Below are 16920 nucleotides of genomic sequence, written 5' to 3' on the forward strand. Positions count from 1 at the left end.
GTACTGAAGGTCAAGACAAAAATTCTGAGTAAGAAAGTCGTTCTTTGCAGTGTCAACATTAAGAAATGAAATCACATGTATAGAAATAATGATTTGCTCCCTCTGAAATTACATTTCTTTTTCGATTACTTCACTTGGCCACAAAGGCTTTTGAATAATGTTCATTTAAAAAGCTATTTAAACATTGTTTTAGCAAGCTTGCTTTGGCCACTTTTTATGACCCAATCACTCTCTGATGAATAAAGTTGTGCCATACTTTTTTGAATATCTCATTCACTTGGACATATGTCATAGTATGGAAGCAAATTGGCTTGCAAATGGTAATTTATATTGATTTTAAACTACTCCACTCTTATTTAGTAATCAGAATAATGAAAAATGCAGATTTTCTACAGTTTAGCTTTCTAATAATTTCCACTATTTTCAGGGATTTTTCACTCTTTTTTTGTGTAGGCTTCATTTGCTATAATCTATATCGGACATTGGACATCCTGCTCTCAACAAAACCCAGATTTTTCAAAAACACTCCCAGTTTCCCATTTGGCGACGAGATTCTTTGTATAAATATTAGCATTAGGTACATTAAACTTTCTCCTCACACTTATGAGTAGTTAAACACTGAATTTTCCCCACCATGTGCCAGGAAGTAGTGTCAAGACAACAATTATTCAAAACGCATTTGCAATAGTGCTTAATTTCCGTGCTTCTTTTCTCCCATAGCCTCTTCCTTCCATCAGGCATTGGAACTCACCCCATACACCCCTTTTAGGAGTGGTTGCCATGGGATCTGGTTGCCAGGCAGCCAAAGGAGGTGGTGATTGGGGGGTGTTGACATGATGAGTGAGGTATGACGAACAGTAAGGATTTTTAGCGTGACGGACCTCTGGGTATGATTACACTCTGGGTTTCTCATCTGATCCAACAGGGACCGTAATCACGCCCGGAGCAAAAATAAAAACGAGGGAGGAAAACAGGCAGAGAGAAAGAAGGAGAAACTGCATTAGGGATAATGAGTTGTTTGAAACCAAGATTTAGTAATTGAATGCAGTGGAGTGAGAGAAGGAAGTGACATCGCTACTGGTCTCAGTGTCTCTTCGGGCCTTGCTGGAGGCTCTCGCCTGCCTGATGTCAGTGCTTCTGTGTCAGATGGGCTGATTTTTATGCCTTCAGGCTTTGAGAACAAGCAGACAGGGCCAGTGAATTCGCATGAGCCTGGGGCTCCTCTCGATGGTGATGGGACTGAATGCAGGGCAGCTGAGGGAAGTCGTGGCCCGGCCCTCTGTTGGGATTATTGGAAGCACTGATGTTTAAATGCACCCATTCACACAAAAAATGAAATTTCAGGCATCGTTTGTTTACTCGCCCTGATGTTGTTCCAAAACCTTTAAAGGAACACTTAAGTATAGGGACCAATTCTCACAGTTAACTAGTGCTTATTAGCATTGCTATTATTAACATAATGGCTGTTTATTAGTACTTATAAATGGCATATTCTGCATGAACATATTCTACATACCCAGTCCTACCCAGTATCTAAACTTAACAACTACCTTACAAACTACTAATAAGCAGCAAATTAGGAGTTTTTTTAGGCAAAATTAGTGGTTAATGGTTTGTTAGTGGTGAGAATCGGACCTTAAAATAAAGTGTGACCCCCTTAAATTTTTGACTACTCTTTGAAACACAATTGGAGATTAAATTTAGAGATTTTAGACGAGTCATTGAAAGCCAATTCTACTAAATGTAAAAGAAATCCTTATGAATTGAGTAGTTTGATTTTCTGAAGAGACATGATCATTTTATTTGATGAACCAGTTTAATTTAGGCTTTTATTAATATAGAAATACTGATCAGCTCACTTATGTTGTGCCCATCAAAAGTGATGAACAGAAGCTGAAACATATTTGCAAGAACCAGTGTCACATTTGGCCTTTCGTGAGAGCCAATGAAACAATCAAAAAAATACAGTTAAGATTCCATTTTCAATATTTTATATGCTCCATGTATGAGCATTGACCAGTATTTTTATATGTGAAAAAATGTTTAAAATGTAAAATCTATTTACCATACGTATTAAGTGATGCACTTTTACATGTTGTTTGGACATAAATGTGTGTTGGCAGTGTGTACACAACCACCCTATAATGATAAAAATCCATCCAGTGTTTTTAAATCTACTAAGATCGTTACCCCTTTCTCAAATCAAGCCGTTCTCAGCTTCATGTCTGTGTGATAGGGCTCTGAAATTAATCGAAATACAGTTTAGATTTAGATTTCGGCTTCCAACGATTATGAAATCCAATAATCGAGATAAAACGATTATTGTGCCCCATTCCTCCCCTTTCCAGCGGTGCGGTTTCCCTCCTCCATAAAAGCCCAAATTTAATGTGCAAATCAGTAAAGTGATTTTCGCAAAATAGGACATGCTTAATTTATTAATGTTTATTAGATTTGTGCGTGTTTTAAAAGCATGAAAGAACTTGCGCTGCATGCGCTCCGACACGGAGCATAACACAGCTAAAAGTTTACTTTGTAAAGTCAACTTTTAGCTTAAACTGCATGCCTAAACGGTCAAATACAGGCAAAAATGTGTCAAAATGGTGATTATTCATGTAAACATTGAACATAAACAGTTGAGAATGAAAACACGTGTGTAACAGTACCGTATATTGGATCCGTGCAGCTCTTAAAGCGACAGCGGGTAATTCCTTCTGCCATATCAAACAACAAAAGACAAAGAGAAAATCACTCACTGTTATTGACTGAAGGACTTTTGTAACTTTAATAAGAAACAAAGCAAGTTTAATTCTTACAGTGAAGACTATGCTGTTTTTACATTTGATTATTCAGTTTTTGTAGTATGCTATTAGCTGAATACTTTAGACTTGCATAAAAAGTTTGTTTCATTTGTATCTTTTTTCTACCTTTGTTTTTTTTTTTTATTATTGTATTACTGACAGTTTAGTCATTTTTGAGAACTTTTTTTCACTAATATAACGTTTTGTTCATATGAACAACTAATAATCATGTTAAATAATCACGATTACAATATTGACCAAAAAAAAAAAAAAAAAATATGATTATGACTTGTGCCATAATCGAGCGAGCTGTGTGATGTCACACAGACCAAGGGTGCTTCCATGATAGTTGATTGACACGACCTTCTTACCTTAGACCCGTCCTGAGTGAGCTGTCATCAGCCCACCATTGTTTCACCACAGGAGCAGATGTAGACAAGAATAGCTCTTAAGCGATTGAAGTACTTTGTTGTTGGATGTAATAATGAACATAGCAGTCGTCATTTACTCCCGACATCTGAGCCGCTGAAGACACAGTGGATTACTTTTGTTTTTGAAGGGAATGCGCCCCTGATCTACCTGAATGCGAATCATTCGTGATCCAGCTTCATCTACAGAAGAAGGTTTTTTTAATGAATATTTGCAAATCGCCTTTCCTAATAACGTGCTAGTTAGCAAGTTCCATGGCTAAATGCGGCTAAAGTTTACATTCTCTCAGACAGCAGTTCGGAAGAGAGGGGCGGGGTGAGCAGAGCTCATTAGCATTTAAAACAACATGCTACAAAACAGCTTGCTCTGAAAAGAGCTGTTTTTGGCAAGGTAAAAAGGGTGTTTTTTACACAACCATTGAGAAATTATAACCAAAGTATGTTATAGACTTTTCATTAAGACCCTAAAGCAGGGGTGTCAAGTTCAGTTCCTGGAGGGCTGCAGCCCTACAGAGTTTTGTTCCAACACACATACTATGCAGTTTTCAATTAAGCCTGAAGGACTTGATTAGTTGGATCAGCTGTGTTTAATTAGGGTTGCATCTAAACTCTGCAGGGCTGTAGCCCTCCAGGAATTGAGTTTGACACCCCTCCCCTAAAGAGCTAATATCAACTTGTGGAAAATGGGCATCTGGTGACCCTTTTAAGAAGACCTGGATTAAATTGCTTGATTTGTTTTACAATGTCTTTTGAACATTTTGAAGTGCCAAAGTTTTGGATGAATGAAGGGTTTTCAGAGATGATCGAAAGTGTTATGAGTTTGTAACTACATGAGGGTGAGTAAATGATGACAGAATTTTCATTTTTGGGTGAATAAACCTTTTAAGTTCAGTATAGTCGAGTAAGACTTTATAGTTGGTCACATTTTATTATTTGCACTTAATGTAGCATTTTTCATTCAGCCAAGTTATGATGTTTTTTTGAAAGTTTATGGAGGCAGACTTCTTTGGAATAGCATGCAGTGATGAATTGTGCACAGTATGACCTTTAATGTGTATTAAGACTTAAGGTTTTAAAAATCAATGTATTATTATGAGAAATAAAATGCAATACATTGATTAATAATTGTGTTGGCACATTCATACTAACAAAATTCTCTAATGAAATTACAAATTGCAATTAATTTACCCTAACTGAATGATTGGCTAATGTGGATCTATTGTGTAGTGGTACCTAAGAAGCTGTACTGACAGATGAGTTTGTGTCACGTATCCTCCGACAGCTCAGTAAAGAAACACAGGCCTTTGTCATATTGCCGCTCGGTGCAGGTAGAGGGCAATGTGCCACTGAATCATTGTGCCTCTGTCACTCTCTAGTATGCGGCTCATACAGTCGAACTACATAAATCTCACCCCACTTTCACTGACCCTCTAGAGAGGACACATTGACTGACTCTTATTTAACAGACTGGCAACTAAAAATGTGTTTGTCTAAGTGGGAGGCCTGTTTATATGTAGCATATCATTTCATATTCGAGAGGATTGGACATATGTGTCAGTTCATTTAAATTGTGGAGTTTCCTAACCCCAAAATGTTCCATTGGAAGTAGATATAAAGTAGTAAAGTGTGACAGAATTATGGAATGATTTGTAATCAAGAATTGTTTAGGCCCTACATATTTTTATAGACAATTTTTTTTTTATTTGGAGCTCAAGACCCCTCTGTTTATTGCCTCTGGGTAAAACAACTATACAAAATGCTGGACATGATCAGTCTGGTTAAATGTCCATGTGAATACATTGATCCAGCCCTGCTGGTGGACTCTCATTTGGGTCATGAGAATTTAGGACAAGTTCAATCAACAGAGCGTGATCAATTCAGCACCAGAGGGTAACTCCACCAGTCAGCTTGGTCAAGAGACTCCCCTGTTCCAGTCTAGAAAAGTAGCATAATTTGAAAGATAAGTCAAGATATAATACAGTCAGCACAAGACAGCTGAAGTTGAAGGAACAGGAGTTATGCTGCATTTAAGTCATCCTTTAAAATTCCTATAGATATAAAGCTGTGCGTTCACAACTTCTTTTCTTCAGAATTTCTTTTCTCTTTAACTTTATAGCACTAGTTTAGTCAAATGAAGGGCAAATGCTTTCACCCCAAATACTGGAATACTTTTTCCTATCCCAGTTTAAAGACAACTTTAAGTAATGTTGTTTATAAAGTATAAACAGTATTGTGCTTTCAAATGTTGCTTGAGCAACATGGCAAAATTGGTTCAGCCAATGGTGTGAGTTTGAGGTGAAACTTGCTGTAATGTGAGCATTTTGGGAAACCTGTTTGAAAACAATTTCGGTTTGTTCCACTAATGTCAGAAAAAACACACCTCAGCTTTACTGTAGTCATGATCCTCAAACTCAAGGCTCAGAAAAATCCACTAGTAATTATGATATTGTGGTGACATTCAATCGTATGTAAACAGAACAATAATTAGGTATATATATATATATATTTATTTTTAATTTCTTCCATATGGGGGTTTGCAAGGGAACTGAATGGAGATTTTGAGTTAAAGAAAAGCTAATAATTCATTAAACAATAAAAATGTGAAATGATTTTTAAAACTCTAACCTTATATACTTTATCAAAACGTAATATTTTTCTTTGTTTACCTGCATATCATGTGATAATTAACTGAGAACTGTGAACATGCTAATGTGTGTTTAGACTATTTTAATATTACCTTTAAATCTCTTCAAGTAATATTTTAGGTCAAAAGCTGATGACAAAAAAGGGAATCCCTTTTAAGCAAAGAATATAAATATGCAATAAATACGCTAAATAATAAATAGATTATTTCAAAATCCATTATAGATGATAAAGACAAGTATTTTTTTCCTTAGATAAATATAACAGATAAGACAAAAAACAGCAGTAAAAAATAATCAAAAATGCATAGAAAAGGCAGTATGTCTTTAAATTTTGGAAGGCGTTTTGTTACGCAAGTAGAATCTTGAGCAGTCTCCAGCACACTGAGGTCATTCTTCATAACTATAGCATTAATAGGCTTATAGGAAGTGTGCTGTGACTATGTGCACATGCTGTGCTCTGTTAGCAGAGACTAATATGTCAGAATAACAAAACTGTATCTCATTTACATTATCTATTTCGTAAGTATATATGATGAGCTGAGCTGGAAGAACATAGCAAGTACAAACACAACAACACAGACAACTGGCACTGCAGATGGGCGACTGAAAGTGTGTCATCACCATCTCTGGTCTAATCACCTCCGCCCGCGCTCCTCCTCTGTTTCTCTCCTCCCCTCCCTGTCTCTCTATCTTTCGCTCTCCATCCTCCCCTCACTGTCTATGTTGTGCAAAGACAAAAAGTTGATTTGTTTCTCAGAGGCTGCAGCTCAGCACATCCAGCCAAATTCGCATGTCTCCGTGCGTCAGCGCATGTTTCTGTGGGGGCGAGGACACATATGGTGATGAGACCGAGCACATGTGTTATTGTCGCCTCCTCCAAGTTAATCTCTGAAGAGGAGGTGTGGTTGCCTCCTCCTTCTTTTGGATCCCAAAACTGAATATTCAACAGCGTTTTGCCTCAAGCTTTTCATCGGACGTCAGTTTTGACTGTGAAACATCCTCGGGTGGTTCGATTTTGATACTTTACTTGGCTTTGGTCTTCTGACATCTCTCTAAAATGAGTTTCAGCAGTGATATGGATGAGACAGAAGATGGGAGGTGAGTTTTTTCTATTTAAAAATGAAGAATGAGGCTCAGTGGAAGAGGGTTATGGATGTTTTGCTTCGTGCCCTGAAATTTTTTTTTTTTTTTTTTTTAAATACATGGGCCCTAAAACCAGTGCATCTCTCAGATTAGTAACCAAGCTTATTCTGAAGGCTTGTGTTTGGCTAATACTCTTACAGGAAGTAGCTGCATGAGCCTCCATATGGCTCAGATTAATAGATAAATTGATATACCATCTGAACAGATTAGCTGATACTTGTCTGTCTCTCTATTATTAGATTTATTTGTTGTCACTTTCCGTGGTTATCAAATGCAATGTAGGCTGGTTATGATGATCAGAAAACAATTAATGTCTAATTGTGTCCGATGTTCCTTTCCTGGAAGGGCATCATTACCGAGAACGCAGTGGACTGAGAGGACTCTCGTGTCTCTACCTATCAGTTTCTCTTACTGGTGGACTTAAAGGGCCACAGTTACACACATGACATACAGAAGGAGAAATAGGTCACTTAAAATTGTGTATGAAGAAGCATTTTCACTAAAAAACACAACTTTTTACCCCCTATAAGCCCATAAAACTAAATAAATTAACCTAGCAATACTGTAATACAATAAGACTTGTTTTCAGAGAATACAGCTTATGTTTCCTAGATGTTTGTGTTTTTTTTTTTACAGTTTCTCTACCACAACATTCATGTCAAAATGATCTCGCTTCTAAAAACTTTCCAGTAAAAATATCGGAGCATCCTTAAAACAGGATGTAATTACAAAAATAAATACAGAAGTAATAGTAAATAAGATTTGTTTATAGAAAATATAACATTCTAATGATATTTAAGAAATTTGATAATTGGGTAAGACAAATAAATACAATTTGAGATATATTCTCTTAAAACAAATCTTGTTGTATTATGATTTTGCTTTCTAGGGCAAAAACACTAATAGTGTATTTTTGTTTGACTTTGTTTTTCTAGGATCAACAGAAGATGATGATCCAGGAACATGTTCTACATAATGCAGTGCATTCAAGATTTTGCCAAGTAGGGCATGTTCCCGGATCAACATCTTTTGTTAGTCCTGGAACAATGTTGATGTCAGCAAACATAGTTGTCACCAGATTCCTAACCTTAATTTATTAATTGACCCTTAAATTGTAAGGAAATATTAGGTTGATAAGCATGTTGTTCAGCTCACATCCCTCGCCCTAATCCTAACCCTACAATCTGATTGGTTGATGGGGATGTTGTTTCAGGTCCAACAACGATGTTGGTCCAGGAAAACATACCAGTTGCCAAATTGCAGTAAACGACTTCCATGAGTGTTTTTGTTGAGGGATTAAAAAACTCTCGATGAACCTTACTAATTGATGAGTCAACCATTGTGACTCATCACTAGTCCAAGTTGGTATGTGCACAGCTGGATTAAGCTATTTAGAGCTGATAACTGATGCTATATGCCAGTCTTTGTTTAATCAAAATATATTTTATGAACATAAATGTTATTTAATATGGAAAATCAAGATGTTAAATTTGATCTCAAGGTTGAGTTATTCTTCAAGGGCATCAGACATTGTTGTCTGGACAGGTCAGCCTTTTATATCAGTATAGTCTCAGCTCTTAGAACCTCTTGTATGCCAATCTACTAGATGTTTGTTGGATAATCTATGAGAAACTGTGTACTTTGTTGCCATTTTGTTGAAAAAGGAGCCTCGGAGCTATTTTCAATGACCTGCCCTTCACCCAAAATAAACAAAATCAATAATTCAAGACTCATGAGCTAGAAGACCTTCACCATTCGTTCCTTGCGGCACTGTCCTGTCTGCGCATTCAATAAAACCTTGTGTATGCCATTTTGTTGATTTCCAGTAACATGCGAACACTGGCTCTGTTTTAGTGTTCTGGCTTGTCAACTTCTGACTTTGGGACTTTCTGGCTGACAGATCGTTGAATCCTTAGAAAATGTTCCTTTTGCAGTTTATGCAAATCACACAGTGGCATTAAATAAAAATTCACACTACGCATTTTCAAAATGCATGGCATTGATCTTATTGTGAATGATTCATCCATGCATATCTTGCATTTTATTGCATAACTTAATTTTCCAGTTAAACAACAAACTTCTCTTTGGTCACGTATGGTATGCCAGATGACTTCAGTTATTTAAGCCCAAAAAGTTTTGATGTGAATAGTGGAGTATGCGTATAGATGAAACTAAAGTGTGCATGTATCGAGTTCAATTACACTAGTTAGTTCATCTTTGTTTAGTGTCTGTGCTATTTCTTACCAAAAGTTAGAAATCTCTTAACCACAAGTACTTGTCAAAGTGCCTGTTTACTGTAGTTGCATCTCAAGTGGTTTGTCAATGGATGTTTATTGTCGTTCCATCTCCTCAGTTTTTCTTTTTGAGAACCCAGGCCACCTTGTGCAACAACCAATTAGTGCAAAAGAAAATAAAAATGCACAGAGCAATGCACAGAGTATCTACTATGTCGATGATAATGTTAACACTATACACACTGTAAGCATAACATATTTAACACACAAAAACTAAAGTATACTTTGGTCTTTATTCCACATAAACTCTTGTCACTGTAAGCTAGCATTCATCTGCAATGACAACATATTAAAATCCAGTCAAAAACCAATGACTCCACACCCTACACGTTTTTTTCGATAATCATTACACTCAGATGTACAAATGTCATAATACGGAAGAAATTATCTATTGCTACTTCAATTTCTGACTCTAAGCAAGGCTGCTTAGCAAAGGAGAGGTTGTTGTCTTTTTTTTAGCTATTCCTAAAATATGCATCACAGCAAGAAAAATATCCTTTAGAAAAATCCTTGCTGTATAATTATGCCTCTTAAATTGAGCTTGTGGCAGATTGAGAGAAAATTTGTTTTGGAAAAAGCCGCAGAAGCCCTTGTTGGTTAGGCTGAGTGTCAATCGAGCACACAAGACTCATCCTGCTGATGGCAGTCTCTGATTCAGCTGTCTCACTGCATTAAAGCCCTCGGCTGTCTAACTCTTTAAAGCAACATGCGCACAGACACACATTTTATAGGAGGATTGTTTTACTAGGACGTTGGTTTAGTTTGCCTACTAAAAAAAACGTTCTGCGGCTTATGTCAGTGAATTCTGATCGAAAACTCCTGCTTGATTGAATCGACAGCATGTACTGCAAACCAGAATGACCCACATATTCACACTGGCTGTGAGTGTGAAATGGTCACTGTGTCACTGTCTTGTATCGGTATTGATGTTATTAGCAAAGGCCAGTTTCTCTTAGGATAAACATTTGGTCTGACCCCTTTTCCTGTGTCATCTGCAAACACGATTACTCGCGTCTGTATTTGACGTATGTGGGTGTGTGCGGGTGTCGTGTTTATGTGTGTGAGTGTAACCTCAATCTGAACAGGTGTGATATGGTGCAGCTTCTTTAGACGCGCTGTGGCAGATGGCCAGAGAAACAAGTCGCCTTTGCTCCCTGGGTCAGATGATGTTTGCAAACGGGGTCTATAAGGTACTGAAACTGGGTCATGGGCGGGTGGATTTGTATCTGTCCTCCACAAATGTGTGTACACCCAGACTGGGCTCTTATTTGATTCATTATTTGGTGAAATAGGACACAATAACTTTAAAGGCAGCATTTATTTGACTAAAAATATTAATATTGTGAAATATTGTCGCAATTTAAAATAACTGTTTTCTATTTGAATATTTTTTTTTAATGTAATTTATTCCTGTGATGCAAAGCTGAACTTTCAGCAGCCATTGAAATCATTAGTAAATATTTATTTGGTGCTTAAATAAGTTGTTGTTTAATATTTTTGTGGAAACTGATTTTTTTCTAATATATATATTTTAAATGAATGAATGAATGATTTTTTTTGTGAGGTTCTTTGAATATAAAATTGATTTGAAATAAGTCTTTACTGCACCTTTGATCAATTTCATGTGTCCTTGCATAGTATAAGTATTAGTTTTAAAAATATAAAACTTTATTTCAATGGTAGTAATTTAGAGATGCATGATATATTGGCAACATATCGGTTACATACATATATACATATACATACTGTGTGTGTGTGTGTGTGTGTGTGTGTATGTATATTTGTGTGTGTTTGGTATTATTAGATATTTTATTGTTTTTCTTATACAAATTTTGTATTTAGATTACCTCTGCTATCTTGTAACTTTGAAAACACTAGTGATTTAATTATTTAATTAATAAAAATTCTCAGCGTATTATTGTTACTTTATTTAGACAAATTATAGACTTTATAGTATTGGTTATTCGTCAGTTATCGGCATAATAATGAAAATTATTATGATTTTGTATTGGTTCTAATATTTATATCAGGCGAACCTTAATTGCTTGTCTCATGATAATATAACTTTGTGATTTTACCGTAGGGCATTGAAGGAGTATTTTACCAAACATTTCTGTCATTATTTACACTCCTTCATGTCAGTTCAAACCTGTATGACATTTTTTCTTCAGCTGAAAACAAAATACAATATTTAGAGGAATATCTCCGCTCCTGTTTTCCATGCTATGAAAGCATATTGTTATTAGGGGCTTTCAAGCTGCAAAAAACCCCAAAAACAATGTCCCATATAAATGTCCTTTATGAAGCTTGATTGCCTTTGATCACATTCATTTTCTTATTTTATCTGAGCCGCATCAATGTTCTTCAGAATTTCTTTTATGTTCCACAAAAAAATAAATAAATAAATCACAGGATTGAAACGACAAGAAGGTGAGTAAATAATGAGGATGAAATAAATTATGAGAGAATTTTCAATTTTAGCTGAACTATATCTTTAAACCCCGCTGAAACAAATCATGAGCGTCTATTTTCCCGCCTGTCCTCTCAGTGCCAGTTACTGGGCCTGAGCACAGCCTACCGTAAGAGACTGGAGTGTCACGCTACAATTACTCCCTTTTTCGAAAGCATCCAAAAAGCCTCCATTACACTGTCCACCCACGGTGTCTCTGAAATGAGCACAGGCAGCTGCCGCAGTTCGATTCCTTGCACTGAGAGGATTGATTTTAGCAATAATGAGACAAAGGCTATATCTGCTCCTCCGCCTCTGTACTGTATTTCGAATCATACTGCAGGCTTTACCTCATCAGTTTCTCTACAGTCAGACTGAGATGGCGCAGGGGAGCTTAAGATGGTCTTTTGTAGATTTTGTGCCTTTTGCTCTAGGGGCCATTTTTGATTTGTTATTTACTTGTGACGTTATAGGCCTCATGCTCAGTGAAGCGTCCTAAGTGAGTTTTAGCCCCTTCACTGCTCTGTTTCTTTCTCTTTCTTTCCTTTTCTCTCTTTAAACCCATTACCTTAAAGGAATAGTTCACCCAGAAATGAGAATTCATTCACTGAGAAATTTCACGATTTTATGCACAAAATTAGCTAATTTCAAATTTGATGCCTGCTACAGATCTCAAAATAGTTGACACGGGGGCATGTTTACCATGGTGTAGCATCTCCTCTTCTTTTCAAAACAGTTTGAAGACATCTGGGCATCAAGGTTATGAGTTTCTGGAGTTTTGGTGTCGGAATTAGGTCCCATTCTTGCCTTATATAGGTTTCCAGCTGCTGAAGAGTTTGTGGTCATCTTTTACGTATTTTTAATTTAATGATGCACCAAATGTTCTCTATAGGTGAAAGATCTGGACTGCGGGCAGGCCAATTCAGTACCCGGACTCTTCTACTACAAAGCCATGTTGTTGTAATAGCTGCAGTATGTCCTGATGAAATGCATGTCATCTGGAGATGATCATATGTTGCTTTATATACCTTTCAGCATTTATAGTGCCTTCCAAAACATGCAAGCTGCCCATACCGTGCGCACTTATGCACCCCCTCCTCTTTAGCCCGGAGGTCACGGCGTCCGTGATTTCCAACAACAATGTCAAATTTGGGCTCTTCTGACCATAGAACACTTTTCCACTTTGAAACAGACCATTTTAAATGAGCCTTGGCCCACAGGACACGACCGCACTTCTGGACCATGTTCACATATGGCTTCCTTTTTGCATGATAGAGCTTTAGTTGGCATCTGCAGATGGCACAGCGGATTGTGTTTACCGACAGTGGTTTCTGGAAGTATTCCTGGGCCCATTTAGTAATGTCAATGACAGAATCATGCCATTGAGTGATGCAGTGTCGTTTGAGGACCTGAAGACCACAGGCATCCAACAAAGGTCTTTGGCCTTGTCCCTTACGCTCAGAGATTACTCCAGTTTCTCTGAAACTTTTGATGATGTCATGCACTGTAGATGATGAGATTTGCAAAGCCTTTGCAATTTGACGTTGAGGAACGTTGTTTTTAAAGTATTGCACAATCTATTTATGCACTCTTTAAAGGTCCCATGGCATGAAAATTTCACTTTATGAGGTTTTTTAACTTTAATATGAGTTCCCCTAGCCTGACTATGGTCCCCCAGTGGCTAGAAATGGCGATAGGTGTAAACCGAGCCCTGGGTATCCTGCTTCGCCTTTGAGAAAATGAAAGCTCAGATGGCCCAATCTGGAATCTTCCCTTTATGTCGTCATACGGGGAAAGGTTACCTACCCTTTCTCTGCTTTGCCTGCCCATGAGAAAATGAGCTACGACCATGCGAGGCGAGCGCAATATTTTTTTTTTCCTCGAGAGACATAATGGCTTGCAAATGAGCGAAGCACTGTTTTGCGTCTGAGTAATAAACTGCGCATATTAACAGACAAATTTTGTTCATATTTAAAAGTCCAAACAGTCACTAAGCAACAAGTGCTTGTAAACGCTATTTTGTAAATGATTTACTGATGAGTCTGCTGCTTTAAGGCAAACTGAAAACGTTGCTTCTCTGCCGCTCGCTGCTCAGAACAGACGCCGGGAGAGTCAGACCTCACACTCGTGGGGCAGTACTGGAGACATCTTCCAACTGAATGACAAGGTTTTTTTTTTTTTTTTTAAGTCGCTAGGTTTGTTAGTATGTACCCGTTATGGGAAAAAAGCTGCCTAAAGGGTCTGAAAGTTACTAAATATTGTGCTAAAGTCGCGCTCGTGTGTGTGTGAGACGCGGGAGCTGATGGCAGCGGTCGGTGGATATTGTTGCTGCCCGCCCAGGTAAAGTCTATGTGTGGGAAACACTGACCGTATCCAGACACAATATTTTAAACTAACCATTTGGAGATGTCCTGCTGTAGCCACTGAGTTGCAACTTCTTCATCTGGTGCTTCTCCATCTGGATCAGATTCTGGGTCAAACTGAAAAGCTTGAACGACTGCGTGTTTACGAGCCATTGCAATACATCCACTGTCAACATTAGCACATGGTACCGTGGCCATAAGCTGCAGGACACACACCTACCCTCCACCTTGCGGACTCCACACCTCTCTCCTCCTCATTAGCATTTAAAGCTACAGACACAGAAAGGGCTCGTCCTAAGGAAAGCTCATTTTGGGACTGGCTCGTAGTGGCTGAAATTCTGCACCAAGGCTGAATTTCGGGAACGAGACTTCAGATACAGTACTAGGGACCACTTAGGCCTATATAAAAGCATCCAAAAAATAGCATGTCATGGGACCTTTAACAGATTGGAGCGCTTCTGCCCATCTTTACTTCTGAGAGACTCTGCCTCTCTAAGACATCCCTTTTATAGCTAATCATGAGCTAATCATGTTACAGACCTGATGTCAATTAACTTAAATAGTTGCTAGATGTTCTTCCAGCTGAATCTTTTCAAAATGTCTTGCTTTTTCAGCCCATTGTTTCCCCCGTGTCAACTTTTTTGAGACCTGTAGCAGGCATCAAATTTGAAATGAGCACATTTAGTGTACAAAAGTGTAAATTTTGTCAGTTTAAACATTTATGTTATTTATGTTCTATTGTGAATGAAATATTGGCTCATGTGATTTGAATGTCTTTTAGTTTTAATTTTATTTAAATTTAAAAAACGTCCCAACATTTCCGGTTGTATCATTTTTATGTCTTGTTTGCTAGATATTTGTCTGAATCTGATGGGGTATATGTTTGGGTCATCACACAGGCACATAAAGAGAAGTGATCTGCCAGATGTTTTGTGTATGAAGTCTTGAATGTGTTGTTTTGATTTAGTCTTGGTTCACTCTACCCATGTTGCTCCAGCTGGTTTTCATTTGGTGATGAAATCATTTCCATAGAATGGCTTGGGTGGCTCTTATGGCTGTTGTGTGACTTTCACATGCATGTTTTGGAAATTTCCCTGGCAAGTCTCATAAGAACCTCTCAAGAACAAATAGTTTTCTTTGCCTTGTGTTGATATTAGTAGGTGATACCAAAATCTAGCAAAATTTCACAATTTATTTTGAAATTTTCCTTGCTGTGCTTTTATAGATATATTTAGATATAAACATTAATAATTTAATTAAATTGAATTATTTGACACATTCAGATTACAGATTCATGATATCAGTATAATTTTGGTTTTTGGATGTGATAATTGTTTTGTTTATTATATTAATTTTTGTTGGATATTTAATTGTGTGCATTCTGTATTTTCACATTTAGATAAACTTTGGCTTCATCTAAAAAATGCTGGGTTAAATACAACCCAGCGCTGGGTAAAATATGGACAAACTCACCCAATCACTGGGTTTGTCCATATTTTACCCAGCCTTTTTTCAGTGTAATGCTTACTTAAATTTAATATTTATAAACATCAATAACACTGTTAAATTTCTACATTTCACAAAATTAATATCTATTTATTTCATACTCTACAATATAATATTGTGATGCCTATATTAATTTTAGTTTTTATTGTTTTATTTAGACAAAATGTGTAGAATATTATTATCGGTCAGTTATAGATTATGATGTTATTGGTTAACTTCAGGTAACTGAAATAATTCAGAAATAAAATTCATATAAATACTAGATGAAAATTTAATTAAAAATAACTTAAACTAGAAAGGAACTGCTATAAATAAATTTGTGATCAAGTAGTAAAATTACTAAAACATAAATAAAACATAAATTAAAGCTATATGGAAATATTGAAACATAATATTAAAAATTACAAAAACACATTACAAAATAATTACAAAATTTAATAGATAACGGAAAGTATAAAAATAAAAGCTAATTCAAAATATTCATAAATACAGTATTAGAATGGTATACAATCCTAAAATAACTCTGACCGTTATTTTAATATTGGTACATCACTAATTATGTGACAAATGATGAAAATTAAAATGTTAATTGTCAACTTTAAAAGGTCTAGCATTTTTTTCTAATGCAATCGCCCCCTATGAAACATGTCTGGTGAACCTCAAACCACCCTAACACAGGGTTTAAGACCAATTATTCAACTAGTTCTCCAGGCAACTCACTGATTTTCTAAAATTTTCTAAAAACATTTTGACATTCCCAGCATTGACAGATAGTGCTGCAGCAGTCAGGATATTTGTGACTGGCACCACAGTGTGAGCGACACACATTAGAACTGTGTGACCTCAATAAGATTCAATAAGGGAGTTTAGTCTTGCCTCCCTCCCCTTCTACATCTCAAGCTCCCTCTTTCTTCTCCTTATAAAGTCTCTTCTCTTTCTTTCTCTCTCTCTCTCTCTCTGGCTTTTGGCCTGTTCTCTGTCTCCGAACGTCTTCTCCTCCCTCTTTGCTCTTCTGTAGCTTTGGCAGCCTTTCAGCCATTAGATCAACCCTGAAAGTAGAGCAGAATCTTGGAAGCCCCTCCCTTTCCTCTTCCCGCAAACGAACTGACTTCTTGTTCTTGGTCATCTTGATCAAGAATCCCCAAACATTCAGACCCTCTGACATTACCGTAACGTCCCGTTGCCTCATTAAAAATGCCATATGGTTTACTCAGCTGCTCATACCCAGGCAGGTGCCATTCTGCTGAGGGATTCCTGCGTATCCCGTCTGACCCCTACACGATATGTCAAGCTC

Source organism: Barbus barbus, assembly GCF_936440315.1.
Source record: "Barbus barbus genome assembly, chromosome: 31".
Classification (NCBI taxonomy): Eukaryota; Metazoa; Chordata; class Actinopteri; order Cypriniformes; family Cyprinidae; genus Barbus; species Barbus barbus.